The 13,972-nt window shown below is 42.1% G+C and overlaps 1 protein-coding gene and 1 non-coding gene across 8 annotated transcripts in view; one reads left to right on the forward strand and one right to left on the reverse strand.

Moving 5' to 3' along the window:
- The window catches only part of CLYBL (citramalyl-CoA lyase), a 339,893-nt gene that overhangs the window by 93,117 nt on the left and 232,804 nt on the right, over window positions 1-13,972 (forward strand). The gene's annotated exons all lie outside the window — the stretch shown is intronic.
- Window positions 141-246, reverse strand: LOC129071229 (U6 spliceosomal RNA). The gene has a single exon (XR_008529229.1). It is a non-coding gene; the product is annotated as a U6 spliceosomal RNA (small nuclear RNA).

Below are 13,972 nucleotides of genomic sequence, written 5' to 3' on the forward strand. Positions count from 1 at the left end.
GTAGACCATTTGATTGTTCCCAATTTTTTCTGAAGGAGGAGGAGGAGTTAGGGATGGGGTTTGAGGCTGGGAGGGCCCTCAATTGAGTAAGGTACTTCTTTGTCCAGCCTCAGTTTCCCCACCCAGAGATACTGGAAAAGCAAAATAAGGAACACTTCATGAATTTGTAGTCATCCTTGAGCAGGGGCCATGCTAATCTTCTCTGTTTCATTCCAGTTTTAGTATGTAGGCTGCTCAAGTGAGCACTCTTCCAGATTATTAAGCACATTGTTGGCAACAGATTGATTTCCTTCATCTGCACTGGTCATCCTTAGCTCTTAGCCTTTTATCTCCCTTAGCATTGTGTGTACAGCAAAACTCAGAAAACACAGAGGTGACTCTCAGTTATCTAAAACATTTAGAAACCTCAGCCACCTTCACCTCACCAAGCACATTTAAAGGATGTATCTGTTTATAATACTTAACATAATTTACAACATTACATATAAGCAAAATACAGTGCAGGTATTAAACATAGAATTACCATGTGATCAGCACTTCTGGGTATATACCCAAAAGAATTGGAAGGAGGGACATTTGCACACCCATATTTACGGCAACATTATTCATAATAATCTAGAGGTGGAACCAACTCAAGTCTCTGTTGATGGATGAATGGATAAACGAAATGTGGTATATTCATACAATGACATATTATTCAGACTTGAAAAGGAAGGAAATTCTGGCACATGCCTTGAAAATGTTGTGCTAGATGAAATAAGCCAGATGGAAAAGGACAAATGTTGTATGATTTTATTTACATGAGGTACCAAGAGTAATCAGACTCATAGAAACAGAATATATAATAATGATTACCAGGGACTGGAGGAAAGTGAAGAATGGGAAGTTAGTTTTTAACAGGTATAGTGTAGAGTCTCAGGTTGGGATGATGATAGAAAGTTCTGGAGATGGATAATGGTGATGGTTGCCCAACATTGTGAGTGCATGTAGTGCCACAGAACTGTATACTTAGAAATGGTTAAAATGGTAAATTGTATACTTTATATATATTTCACCACAATTAAAAGAACAAAAACACAAGAAGGCAAAGCTACTGGGAAAGGTTCAATGTACCCCTGAACCAAATATATCTAGAAAAGTAAAAATATAAAAAAATGTTTAAAAACTTCATGTAAATTTAGTCTACCTCCTTCTAGGTCTCTTGCCTGGTCCACAGCCTGAGAGGCCCCTTGTGGAACTGCTGCAGTCGATTTGTCATTGTCAGTGAGGCCCAGGGGCTGCACTGTGGCCAAGAGGGTTTTGGGTTTCTTGATAATTTGGGGCTATCTGTGCCATGTTATTTCTGAGACAAAAACTTATCAATAGAGTATCATTGTGTAGGAAGGGATATGGAGTAATTGCAACTTTCTTGTGCATTAGGCATTAAGACAGTTGGTGAAGGGAAAGTCACATATACTCAAGTTCAAATCTCTTATAATATTCTGTTAGATCAACATGTCATTAAACTGACCACAGATTTGTTTTTCCTCCAGCACAGGATCAGATCTCCATTTCTTCAGCTAACCATCAGAAGGAGAAGGTGGCTACTCTTAGAGTCAGAGGTGCATATTCTGAAATTTGATTTTAAACTCAGGCATCCCATTTAGTCCCTGAGACAGGATGAGAGGCTTGGAGGATCTGGGCAACCTTCACCAGCTGACTTATATCTTGTTTTTCTTCTTTGTGAGTTAAGTGGCAGAACCAGACATACTGTTTAAGGTATTTCTCTCCTTTGACTTTTTTTCCTCAAGCAGATTTAGTTGAACTTGAGTACTTTAAGTGCAAATGTGACATAATTTTCTTTTTAGAGACAGTTTTGACATTGATTTTTGGATTAATGATTTTGAACGATGATTTACAATGATATGTTTTATAATAAAAACACATTTTCAAGTTTGAAATGCAAGTTACTAAAAAAAGTTCTCTCTGTAATGGTAGTTAACAGTGTTGCTGCTGAAATGACAGCTGACAGTGCATTAGGAAGTTAATAAAGCCTGGTGGTTTGCATAATTGCCCAAATTGTGTTTTTTCTAGATTAACTCCTCAAATACCATTTCTCTCACCTTTGAAAATCATTTCAGAATTGTTTCTTTAGAGTGGGGGCACATACAAATCATTAATGCATGTCTCCTGCCACCAAGCACATTCTGTTGGACTTCAAAGCCAGTGTGCTCTCTGCTAGATGCCACTTAGCATTCACCCTGGACTTAAGGACACTACTGGTAGCTTGCTGGGTGCTTTGGACAGTGGCCCTACCTCACTGTATAGAAATTCTGAGCCACCCACTAAGTTTGTTCATTCTGCATTGAGGTACTTCATTCATTTATTCACTTAGGCATTTATTGATTGATTCTGTTGCAAAGATATCTGAATGACTGGTATGTTGTCTTATATACAGGGTAGAGAGTAGTGGTTAGCACTGGAGATCCACAGGGAGCAGGTTCTGAAAATCTAGCGCCATTAATTACCAGCTGTTTGATCTTGGACAAATTACTTAACTTCTCTGGGCCTTATCTTTCTTATTTATAAAAAGTGGGATACTGTTTAAGAGGATTATATGGAACATGCATTGTACAGTCTCTTGCACTGAGTAAGAACCCAATAAATATTAGCTGTTATTACAGGTGGAATTGTGTCTCTTCCCAAAATTCTTATGTTGACATCCTGTCTCCCAGTTTTCAGAATGTAACTTTATTTGGAAATAAGTTTGTTGCAGGTGTTACTCCTGAAGACTATGTCATTAGGGTGGGACGAAATCCAATATCACTGGTGTCCTTAAATAAAAGGTCAGTTTGGCCACCAAGATACAATGCTTAGAGGGAAGACTGTGTGAAGAAACACGGGGAGAAGATGGCCATCTACAAGCCAAGTAGAGAGGCTTAGTACAGGTCCTTCCCTCAGTCCCCAGAAGAAACGAACCAACACTGCCTTAATTTCATATTTCTAGCCCCCAGAACTGCAAGATAATACATTTCTATTGTTTAAGCCATTCAGTCTGCAGTACTTGGCATAGCTGACATTCTCATCCTCAGCTGTATTCTGTATTTCTCACAGACTTGAGAGCCTAATTCGGCCTCTTTCCTGGCCAGTGGGAAATATATGTCCTTCTTTTCAGCTTGTATTTTTTTCCCCTTCCTTTCTTCCTTTCTCTTTTCTTTTGCTTTGCAGGATGACGCCCAACCAACTGAGCCACAGCAATCAGGGCTCCCTTTTCTTCCTCCCTCCATCCTTCTCTCTTTCTTTTTTCTCTTTCTCTCTCTCTTTCTTTCTTTCAAAATAGTGTACAAGAAATATTCCTACCGAGAACAGGTATTCAAAAAAAATTCGCATGCTCTTTAATTCCTGTGTCTACCTGAAAAGCTGTCATTGAAAAGTTTTTTTTGTCTTACCACATTTCTTCTTACCTTCTCAGCTTTATTTCTCTTTCTTTGAAAGGTCATAATCTCTTATAAGATTTTAACCCCTAGAGATTGCCCACCCTCTCCCAAACTCTTGATAAGAGGTAGGAGTTTATTTTGCAGGTTTTGATCTGTGAATTTTTTTCATTTTTACCCCTGACATTTTATTTTAATTTTTTTATTGTTGTTAAAGTACAGTTGTCTCCATTTTCCCACCACCACTTACCTCTGCCCCACCCACCCCCACCTCCCACCCTTAATTCTACCTTTAGGTTAGTCCAGGGGTTCTTTATACATGTTCTTGTAAACCTTCCCCTTCTCTACCCTGTTTTCCCTCTCTCCCCTCCCCTCTGGTTACTGTCAGTTTGTTCTTTATTTCAATGTCTCTGGTTATATTTTGCTTGTTTATTTGTTTTGATGATTAGGTTCCACTCATAGGTGAAATCATATGCTATTTGTCTTTGACCACCTGGCTTATTTCACTTAGCATAATGCTCTCCAGATCCATCCATGCTGTCACAAAGGGGAGGAGCTCCTTCTTTCTTTCTGCTGCATAGTATCCCACTGTAAATTGTACCATAGTCTTTTGATCCATTCATTTATTGATGGTTCCTTAGGTTGCTTCCAATACTTGGCTATTGTAAATTGTGCTGCTGTGAACATTGGGGAGCATAGGGTTTTTTGAATTGGTGTTTCAGGATTCTTAGGGTATAATCCTAGCAGTGGACTTGATGGGTCGAAAGTCAGTTCCATTTTTAGTTTTTTGAAGAACTTCCATATTATTTTCCATTGTGGCTGCACCAGTCTGCATTCCCACCAACAATGTACAAGAGTTCCCTTTTCTCCACAACCTCACCATTACTTACTGTAGGTTGATTTGTTTATAATGGCCATCCTAACTGGTGTGAAATGGTATCTCTCTGTGGTTTTAATATGTATCTGTCTGATGGCTACTGATGCTGAGCATCTTTTCATATGTCTCTGGGCCTTGTGTATGTTCTCCTTGGAAAAGTGGCTGTTCAGGTCCTTTACACATTTTTTGATTGGATTATTTGTCTTCTTGGAGTGGAGTCATGTGAGTTCTTTATATATTTTGGAGAGCAAACCCTTGTCTGAGGTATCATTGTCAAATATATTTTTCCATATGGTTTGTCACCTTTTCATTTTGCTGTTTTCCTTAGCCGTGCAGAAGCTTCTTATTTTGATGAAGTCCCATTTGTTTATTCTTTCCTTTATGTCCTTTCCTGTAGGGGACATATCAGTGAAAATATTGCTGATGGAATATCTCAGATCTTCCTGCCTATGTTCTCCTCTAGGACTTTTATGGTGTCACAACTTGTATTTAAGTCTTTTATTCATCTTGAGTTTATTTTTGTGTATGGTGTAACTTGATGGTCACGTTTCATTTTTTTGCACATAGCTGTCCAGATTTCCTAACACCATTTGTTGAAAAGGCTATTTTTACACCATTTTATGCTACTGCCCTCTTTGTTGAATATTAATTGGCCATAGAGGCATGGGGTTTATTTCTGGGCTCTCTATTCTGTTCCATTGATCTATGTGTCTGTTTTTATGTCAGTAGCAGACTGTTTCGATTACAGTGGCCTTGTAGTATAGTTTAATGTCAGGTATTGTGACCCCTCCTACTTTTTCTTTCTCAAAATTGCTGTGGCTATTTGGTGTTTTTTTTTTTATGGTTCCATATAAATTTTTTAAATGTTTGTTGTATATCTGTGCAATATCTATCATTGGTATTTTAATAAGGGTTGCATCGAATGTATAAATTGTTTTGAGCAGTATGAACATTTTGATGATGTTAACTATTCAAATCCATGAACACGGTATATGCTTCCATTCATTTGTGTCTTCCTTAATTTCTTTCTTCAGTGTTGTATAGTTTTCTGCGTAGAAGTCTTCTACCTCCTTGGTTAGGTTTCTCCCTAGGTACTTTATTTTTCTTCTTGCTATATCGAATCGTGGGTTTTTTTTTTTCTGATTTCTTCTTCTGTTTCATTGCTGGTGTACAAAAATGCCTTCGGTTTCTGAATATAGACTTTGTATCCTGCTGTTTTGCCAAATTCACTTATTAGGTTGAATAGTTTTTTGGTCGAGTCTACAGGGTTCTCTATGTACAATATCATGTCATCTGCAAAAAATGATAATTTTACTTCCTCATTTCCTATTTGAATGCCATTTATTTCTTTTTCTTGTCTGACCGCTGGGGCCAGGACTTCCAATACAATGTTGAATAGAAGCGGTAAAAGCGGACATCCTTGTCGTGTTCCCGATCTTAGTGGGAAAGCTTTTAGTTTTTGCCCGTTGAGTATGATGTTGGCTGTAGGTTTTTCATATATGGCCTTTATTACGTTGAGGAATGCCCCATTTATTCCCATTTTGCTGAGTGTTTTGATCATAAATGGGTGCTGTACCTTGTCAAATGCTTTTTCTGCATCTATTGAGATGATCATGTGGTTTTTGTTTTTCCTTTATTTATGTGATGTATTACATTCATTGACTTGCATATATAGAACCATCCCTGCATCCCTGGGATGAATCCCACTTGATCATGGTGGATAATCTTTTTAATGTATTGCTGGATGCAGTTTGCCAATATTTTGTCGAAGCTTTTAGCATCTATGTTCATCAGTGAAATTGGCCTGTAGTTTTCTTTCTTTGTAGGGTCTTTATCTGTTTTGGGATTAGGGTGACGCTGGCCTCATAAAAAGAGTCTGGGAGTTTTCCCTCCTCTTAGATTTTTTGGAATAGTCTGAGAAGGACAGGGGTTAGCTCTTCCTGAAATGTTTTGTAAAATTCTCCTGTGAAACCATCTGACCCTGGGATTTTGTCTGTCGGGAGTTTCTTGATTACTGCTTCCATTTCCCCAGCTATTATCAATCTGTTCAAGCTTTCTGTTTCTTCCTCCTTCAGTGTTGGAAGATTATACTTTTCTAGAAATTTGTCCATTTCATTGAGGTTTTCAAATTTCTTGGCATATAATTGTTCATAGTAGTTTCTGATGATTCTTTGTATTTCTGTGGTATCAGTTGTTATTTCTCTTTCATTTCTGATATTATTAATTTGGGTCCTCTCCCTTTTTTTCTTGATGAGTCTGCTTAAAGGCTTGTCGATTTTATTTATCTTTTCAAAGAACCAGCTTCTGGATTGGTTGATCCTTTGAATTGTTCTTTTCGTCTCTATGTTATTCAGTTCTGCTCTGATCTTGACTATTTACTTCCTTCTACTTGCTCTGGGATTTATTTGTTGTTTCTCCAGTTCTTGAAGTTGTAGTGTTAGGTCTTTTATTTGAAATGTTTCTACCTTTTTTAGGTAGGCCTGTATAGTTATGAACTTCCCTCTCAGGACTGGTTTTGTTGTGTCCCATAGGTTTTGGACTGTTGTCTGTTCATTTTCATTTGTTTCCAGAAATTTTTTGATTTCTTCTCTTATCTCATTATTGACCCATTCATTGTTTAATAGTCTACTGTTCAGTCTCCATGAATTTGCACGTTTTTGAAGTTTCTCTTTGAGGTTGCTTTCCAGTTTCAAGCCCTTGTGGTCCGAGAAAAAGTTTGGTATGATTTCAATTTTCCTGAATTTGCTGAGGTTTGCTTTGTGTCCTATCATGTGTTTATCTTTGAAAAACTTCCATGAGCATTTGAAAAGAATGTGTATTTTTCTTCTTTGGGATGTAAGGTTCTATATATGTCAGTGAAGTCTCTTTGATTCAGTGCCTCATTCAGCTCCACAATATCTTTATTAATGTTTTGTTTGGAAGATCTGTCCATTTTTGACAGTGGGGTGTTGAAATCCCCTACTATCAATGTGTTGTTCTCTATATCTTTTTTAAAGCTGTCCAAGATTTTCCTTATATACTTGGGGGCTCCTAAATAGGGAGCATATAAGTTTACAATGTTTTTGTCTTCTTGATAGATTCTTCCTTAAAGTGCCCCTCTGGGTCTCTTTTTATGGCCTTTGTTTTGAAATCTACTTTGTCTGATACAAGAATGGCAACCCTGGCCCTTTTCTCTTGCCGATTTGCTTGGAATATTTTTTTCCATCCCTTTACTTTCAATCTGTGTAGGTCTTTTGCTCTGAGGTGGGTCTCTTGTAGGCAGCATATGTGTGGGTCATGTTTTCTTATCCATTCAGCTGTCCTGTGTCTTTTGATTGGGGCATTTAGTCCATTTACATTGAGAGTTCTTACTCGTAGAAACCTATTCATTTTTTCTCTTTGTACCTGTGTTTTTCTCTTTCTCATCTTTTCCTTCATCTTCTTAAACCAGTCCCTTTAGCATCTCTTGTAGTGCTGGTTTGGTAGAGATGTATTCTTTTAGCCTTCTTTTGTCTGGGAAACTCCTTATTTCCCCTTCTATTTTAATTGACAGCCTTGCTGGGTAGAGCAGCCTTGGTTGTAGGCCCTTGCTTTTTATGACTTGGAATATTTGTTGCCATTCCCTTCTGGCTTGTAGTGGTTTTGTTGAGAAGTCAGCTCCTAGCACGATCGGGTTCCCCCTGTATGTTACTTTCTCCTTCCTTGCTGCCTTGAGGATTCTCTCTTTGTCTTTGGTATTTGCCATTTTAATGATGATGTGTCTTGGATTGGACCTCCCTCGGTCCCTCTTGAGTGGGCCCTCTGTGCCTCCTGGATCTCTCCTCACATTGGGGAAATTTTCCATCATTACTTTTTTGAGGATGTTCTCTATCCCTTGCTCCTCTTCTTCTCCTTCTGGTATCCCTAGTGTGCAGATATTATTGCGTTTCAGGTTGTCCTTCATTTCCCTCAATGCCTCTTCATTCTTTTTGAGTCTTTTTTTCCGTTTCTTATTCTTTCTGGGAGCTTTTGTCTACCTTATCCTCCATCTCGCTGATTCAGTCCTCCGCTTCATCCAGCCTGCTTTTGATTCCTTGTACTGTGTTCCTCAATTCAGAAATGGTATTCTTCATATCCTCTTGTGTCTTCTTGATAGTTTCTATGTCCTTTTCCAGGCAGATATAGTTTGCTGTAAGATCCTGATAGTTTCTCTGCAGTTTCTCATAGTTCTCTTTGAGCTGGCTGAGCTCATTGAGCTTCCTTAGAGCCATTGTTTTGAATTCAATATCTGATAGTTCCCTTGCCTCTATTTCATTTAGCTCTCTGTGTGGGGAGTCCCCTTTTCCACTCATTTGGTGGGAACTTCTTTTTCTTCCCATTTTTGTGAACGTCTATTAAATAAGTTATTTATTTATTTAATTTTTGCTTCTGCTTCAATTGATCCGTCTAGATTTCCTGACTTTGTGGATTAAACTTCTCTGGTAGTAGGTGGTTCTTTTTATTTATTTATTTATTTATTTATTTATTCATTCATTCTTTTCTTTCTGGGCTTACCTCTGATGATGTCAGTTGTTGACCCTATATGACCTTGGGTCATTTGGTTGAGCCTTCCAGAAGTCTATTGTCTATGTCTGACACCTGCTTTGGGCAGCTCTGTGACCCCTTCAGCCAGGGATCCACTATTTCTGTGGATTGCTCTGCACTCTCACACCAGCTCCTTGAGCGCACTCCGTGGCCCTCAGGATCCCCTGCCAGCCTGGGTGCACGCGCGCTTGCTCCAGCCCAGGGATGCTTATTCACCCGACCTCGAGTACTTGTCTGGCACCCGTGTTCTGTGGGTGTCCCGGGACTGGTCAGTTTAGGATCCTCTATTGTGTGCTTTCCCAGCTTTTGGCTCTTTGGGGGCGTTGCCTGCCCGCGCAAAATGGAGACTACGGAAATGGGAGGAAGTCAGCTCCAGGACTCTCCGGGTAATTCTGTCTCCAGTCTCTTCTCCAGGGTCTCTGGACAGGTCTGTGATCCCTTCGTCCCCAGGATCCACTATTTCTGTGGACCACTCTGCACTCGCGGGCCAACGCGGGCACCGGTTTTCGCCTGCCCTCACCGATCTATGCACTCCCTCGCAGACCCCATGGGCGCTAGCTAACCTGTGGGAGCCCTCACCAGCCCGAGCGGTCATGGGTCCACACACACGCTCGCCAACCCTTGCCAGCCACTCGGTGACTGTGTGTGTACGCCTGCACCAGGTGGTTTTGCGCTGTCTATAGTGCCTTTCAGCCTTTGGCTCTTTCGGGGCGCACCCTGCCTGTGCAAAATGGAGACTACGGAATGGGGAGGGAATTGGGACTCCCCGTTCCTCCTGTTCTTTCCTCAATGTCTCTGTCTCCAGTCTCTCCTCAGGGGTCTCTGGGTAGTTCTGTGACCCCTTTGGCCAGGGATCCACTATTTCTGCGAACCACATTGTATTCACAGGCCGTCTGGCTCCTGCGCCCCCACTTCTGCCTCTTTAGGGGCGCGCCCTACCTGTATAAAATGGGGAAGGAGTTGGGACTCCCCAGTTCCTCCTCCTGTTCTTTCCCCAATGCCTCCGTCTCCAGTCTCTCCTCAAGGCTCTCTATGCAGCTGTGTGACCCCTTTGGCCAGAGATCCTCTATTTCTTCCAGCTTCTCTGCACTTAGCCCCCCAGCTCACACACGCACAGAGCGTGCAGAAGGCAGGTTAATTGATTCCCTTATGCCTGAGCGAGATGGTAGCTGCAGAGGGGGAGGTGAGTTATCACCGGGGCTCCGACGGCCACCGTCTCAGGTCTCTTCACAAAGTTTTCCTCACCAATCTTTTCCCAGGCACCAGCCCACTCTGCTGCCACCTCTACCCAGAGATCAAGGATCAAGAAAGGTGCCTGCCACTGCAAATTTTTGCGTTGGCCCTTTATATGTCTCTTTGCATCCCCAGCCGCCTGTCTCTGGCAGAGAGTGCCCCTAAGCTTTTCGGGGTTGCGTTTTGTCTGTGTGTTTTCCTGGTTTTAGCTGCTGTAGTCTAGGGGTCCCTGTTTATGGTTCAGACCCTGTTCTTCTCAGGGGGATCCAACTGGCCGTTTCAATGTCCCTCTGGTGTTGGTGCCCGTGGGCACCCAGCCCACCCTCTCGAGCCTCTACCGCACTTCTCACCTGTTGGGATGTGTGAGAGTTGAATCCACTGTCTGTCCACGGCTCCAACAATAGCAAGAGAGGAGTCTTGTAACTTCGGAGAGAGAAGAATCGTCTTTAGCGCAATTTAACCAGTAAAGGTTGTGGGAGAGACTCAAGAAGACGGGTGGGGCGCCCACGGGCGGCAGCACCAGGATATTGAAACAGTCAGTTCGATCCCCCTGAGACGAGTGGAATCTAAACCAAAAGCAGGGATCTCTAGCCTACAGCACCAGAGACCAAAAAGTACACAGAAAACAGCCAGCTGCAAAAAAGCAGCAGAGTTGCTCTCTGCCAGAGATAGGCGCCTGGAGACGCAAGGAGCCTTCTATAGGGCCAACGCAGAATTTTTATTTGCAGCCACTTACCCAGGTCTCCGGCAGAGGCAGGCGCAGAGTGGGCTAGAGACCCCTGAGGAGAGACTGGGGATGGAGGCTTTATGGGGGGAACTGAGACATAGGGTGGCCGGATCTGGGGGCTGACTCATCCCCCATTTGGCAGCAGCCATTTTTCTCAGAAAGAGGCCACTCCCACTGAGCAGCACCAGCGTCAAAGGACCCCATAGCCCCGCCCCCAGGTTGGATTCCACTCCACCCTGGCTGTGTAAGCCGCCTGCTGAGTGCAGAGTGGCAGCCACAGACAGTAGATCTCTGGCTAAAGGGGCCGCAGAGGGGTCTGAAGACACTTGAGGAAGGACTGGGGACGCAGGCTTTGGGAAGTGAACCGAGAGAGTAGCCTGACTCCTTCCCCATAGGGCAGCAGCGTGAAAGGACCCAATATCCCCACCCCCAGGAGGGACGCTGCCCTGCCCTGAGCTGTCTAAGGCACCCTGCTGAGTGCAGACTGAATAGATTAACAACTGAGGGGGCAGCCACAGACAGTAGATTACTGGAAGTCTGGAACAGACTGCCTAAGGTCAGACAGGGACTACATCTGACATCATCAGAAGCAGATCCAGAAAGTTAAAACAGCAGTCTCCAACCAGAGAAGTTCACACCACAAAGTCAGGAAATCAATACAGATCAACTTAGGAAGCAGAAGCAAAAGAGAAGAGTCTCACAAATAATGGGAGGACAAAGAAACACACCCCACTCAAAGGGAAAGGAGGAATCCCCACAAAGACAACGAAATGAAATAGAGGCAAGTAAACTATCAGATACTGAGTTGCAAACAACGGTTCTAAGGAAGCTCAATGAGCTCAGTGAGCTCAGAGAGAATTACCAAAAACTACAGGGAAACTACAAGGAACTTACTGCAAACTATATCAACACGAAAAAGGACATAGGAACTATCAATAAGAGACAAGAGGAAATGAAGAATACAATTTCTGAATTGAAGAACACAGTAGACGGAATCCAAAGCAGGCTAGATGAAAGTCGAGGATCGAATCAGCAAGCTGGAGGACAAGGAAAAAAGATCCCAGAAAGAGCAAGAAAATGAAAAAAAAAAAAAAGAATGAAGAGGCGTTTAGGGAAATGCAGAACAACCTGAAATGTAATAAATATCCGTATAATAGGGATACCAGAAGGAGGAGAGGATGAGGAAGGGATAGAGAACCTGTTTGAAAAAGTCATGATGGAAAACTTCCCTCATTGGAGGACAGAAAAAGTCACCCAAGTTCAGGAAGCACAGAGGGTCCCATTCAAGAGGAACCCAATGAGGCCCACTCCAAGACACATCATCATTAAAATGGCAAATATCAAAGACAAACAGAGAATCCTAAAGGCAGCAAGGGAGAAAGAGGTGGAAACATATGAGGGAGCCCCAACATGGCTAGCATCTGACTTCTCAACGGAAACACTGCAAGCCAGAAGGGAATGGCAAGAAATTTTCCAAGTCATGAAAAGCAAAGGCCTGCAACCAAGACTGCTCTACCCAGCAAGGCTCTCAACTAAAATGGAAGGCAAAATAAGGAGTTTCCCAGACAAAAGAAGGCTAAAGGAATACACCTCCACCAAACCAGCACTGCAAAATATGCTAAAGGGACTGCTTTAAGATGCAGAAAAAAGTTTGTATGAATACCCAGTTCCTTTCAGAGTTGCCAATACTTGATATTACCATTATCTTTAATACTCATTTATCCGATTGTGACAATGATGTGATTTTAATTGTTCCTTTACTATTTGTTGAAACTAAACCTGTTTTTGTTTATTTCTTGCCTATTTCTATTATATTTTTAGAAAAGCTTTACATGACTTTCTGGTATTCTTTACCCATTTATTGATTAAAGGTTTGTAGAATTTTTTCCCTAAAATAAAAAAACAGAACAAACCCACCTGGAATCCCACCTGGGGATGGGGCCCTGCCGTCCTCTGACACTACTCCCACTCAGCGGGATTCGTCTCTGCCTGAGCAAGATTGCAGCTGCCGCGTGGGGGTTGAATCAGCACCGAGATTCTGCTGGTTACTCTCTCAGTTACCCCCACAAAGCCTCCATCTCCAATCTCTCCTCAGGGGTCTCTAGCCCACTCTGCCCACCTTTGACGGAGAACACGGTGAGTGCCTACAAATAAATATTAATGTGTTGGCCCTTTAAAAAGTTCTTTGCATCTCTAGCCGCCTGTCTCTGGCAGAGAGCAACCCTGCCGCTTTTTGCAGCTGGCTCTTCTCTGTGTACTTTTTGGGCTCTGGTGTTGTAGGCTAGAGATCCCCTCTTTTCGTTTAGACCCCACTCCTCTCAGGGGGATTGAACTGATTCTTTAAACATCCTTCTTGTGCTGCTGCCTGTGGGCGCCCCACCTGCCTTCTCAATTCTGTACCAGACTCCTTAACAGACAGTTGCGCTAAAGCTGATTCTTCTGTTTCCGAGGTTACAAGGCTCCTCTCTCACTATTGCTCAGTTGTTTGTTCCAGGTGATTTCTCCAGAATTTAGTTGTAATTTCAGGTTGGTTCTGAGGGGAGGTCAGTGTGACTTGTACTCACTCCTCCTCCATCTTGATTCTCTATTTTCATGCTCTTTCTAGGAGCTTTTTTCTACCTTATTCTCCAGCTCAATGATTCTGTTCTCTGCTTCATCAAGCCTGCTTTTGATTCCTTCTACTGTGTTCTTTAATTCAGAAGTTGTATTTATTTCCTCTTGGCTCTTGTTGTTTCTATGTCTTCCTCATGCTGATATAGTTTGCAGGAAGTTCCTCGTAGTTTCCTTGTCATTTTTGGTAATTCTCATTGTGCTCGTCGAGCTTCCTTATCACTTTGTTTTGAACTCTGTATATGATAGTTTACTTGCCTCTGTTTCATTTAGCACTCTTTCTGAAGATTCCTCCTTTACTTTCGATGTGGGGTTGTTTCTTTGTCTTCCCATTGTTTGTGAGTCTCTTCTTGTTTGCTTCTGCTTGTTAAAGTAATCTGGTTGACTCCCTTCCTTTGTGGTGTGAACTTCTATGGTAGGAGACCTGCGAGATTCAGTGGTGAAGTCTCCTTGATCTCCTGAACTTGGTGCTCTTGGGATTCCCTTTATGCCATTTATGGTGGCTCTCTGGATGTAATTAGGTTTTGATTGTTGTTGAGTCTTTATTTGGTGGGCGGTTCCCTCCAGCTG

This window comes from Pteronotus mesoamericanus, unplaced genomic scaffold (genome assembly GCF_021234165.1).
Source record: "Pteronotus mesoamericanus isolate MK-2021 breed Mesoamerican mustached bat unplaced genomic scaffold, CSHL_Meso_final contig_26, whole genome shotgun sequence".
Lineage (NCBI taxonomy): Eukaryota > Metazoa > Chordata > Mammalia > Chiroptera > Mormoopidae > Pteronotus > Pteronotus mesoamericanus.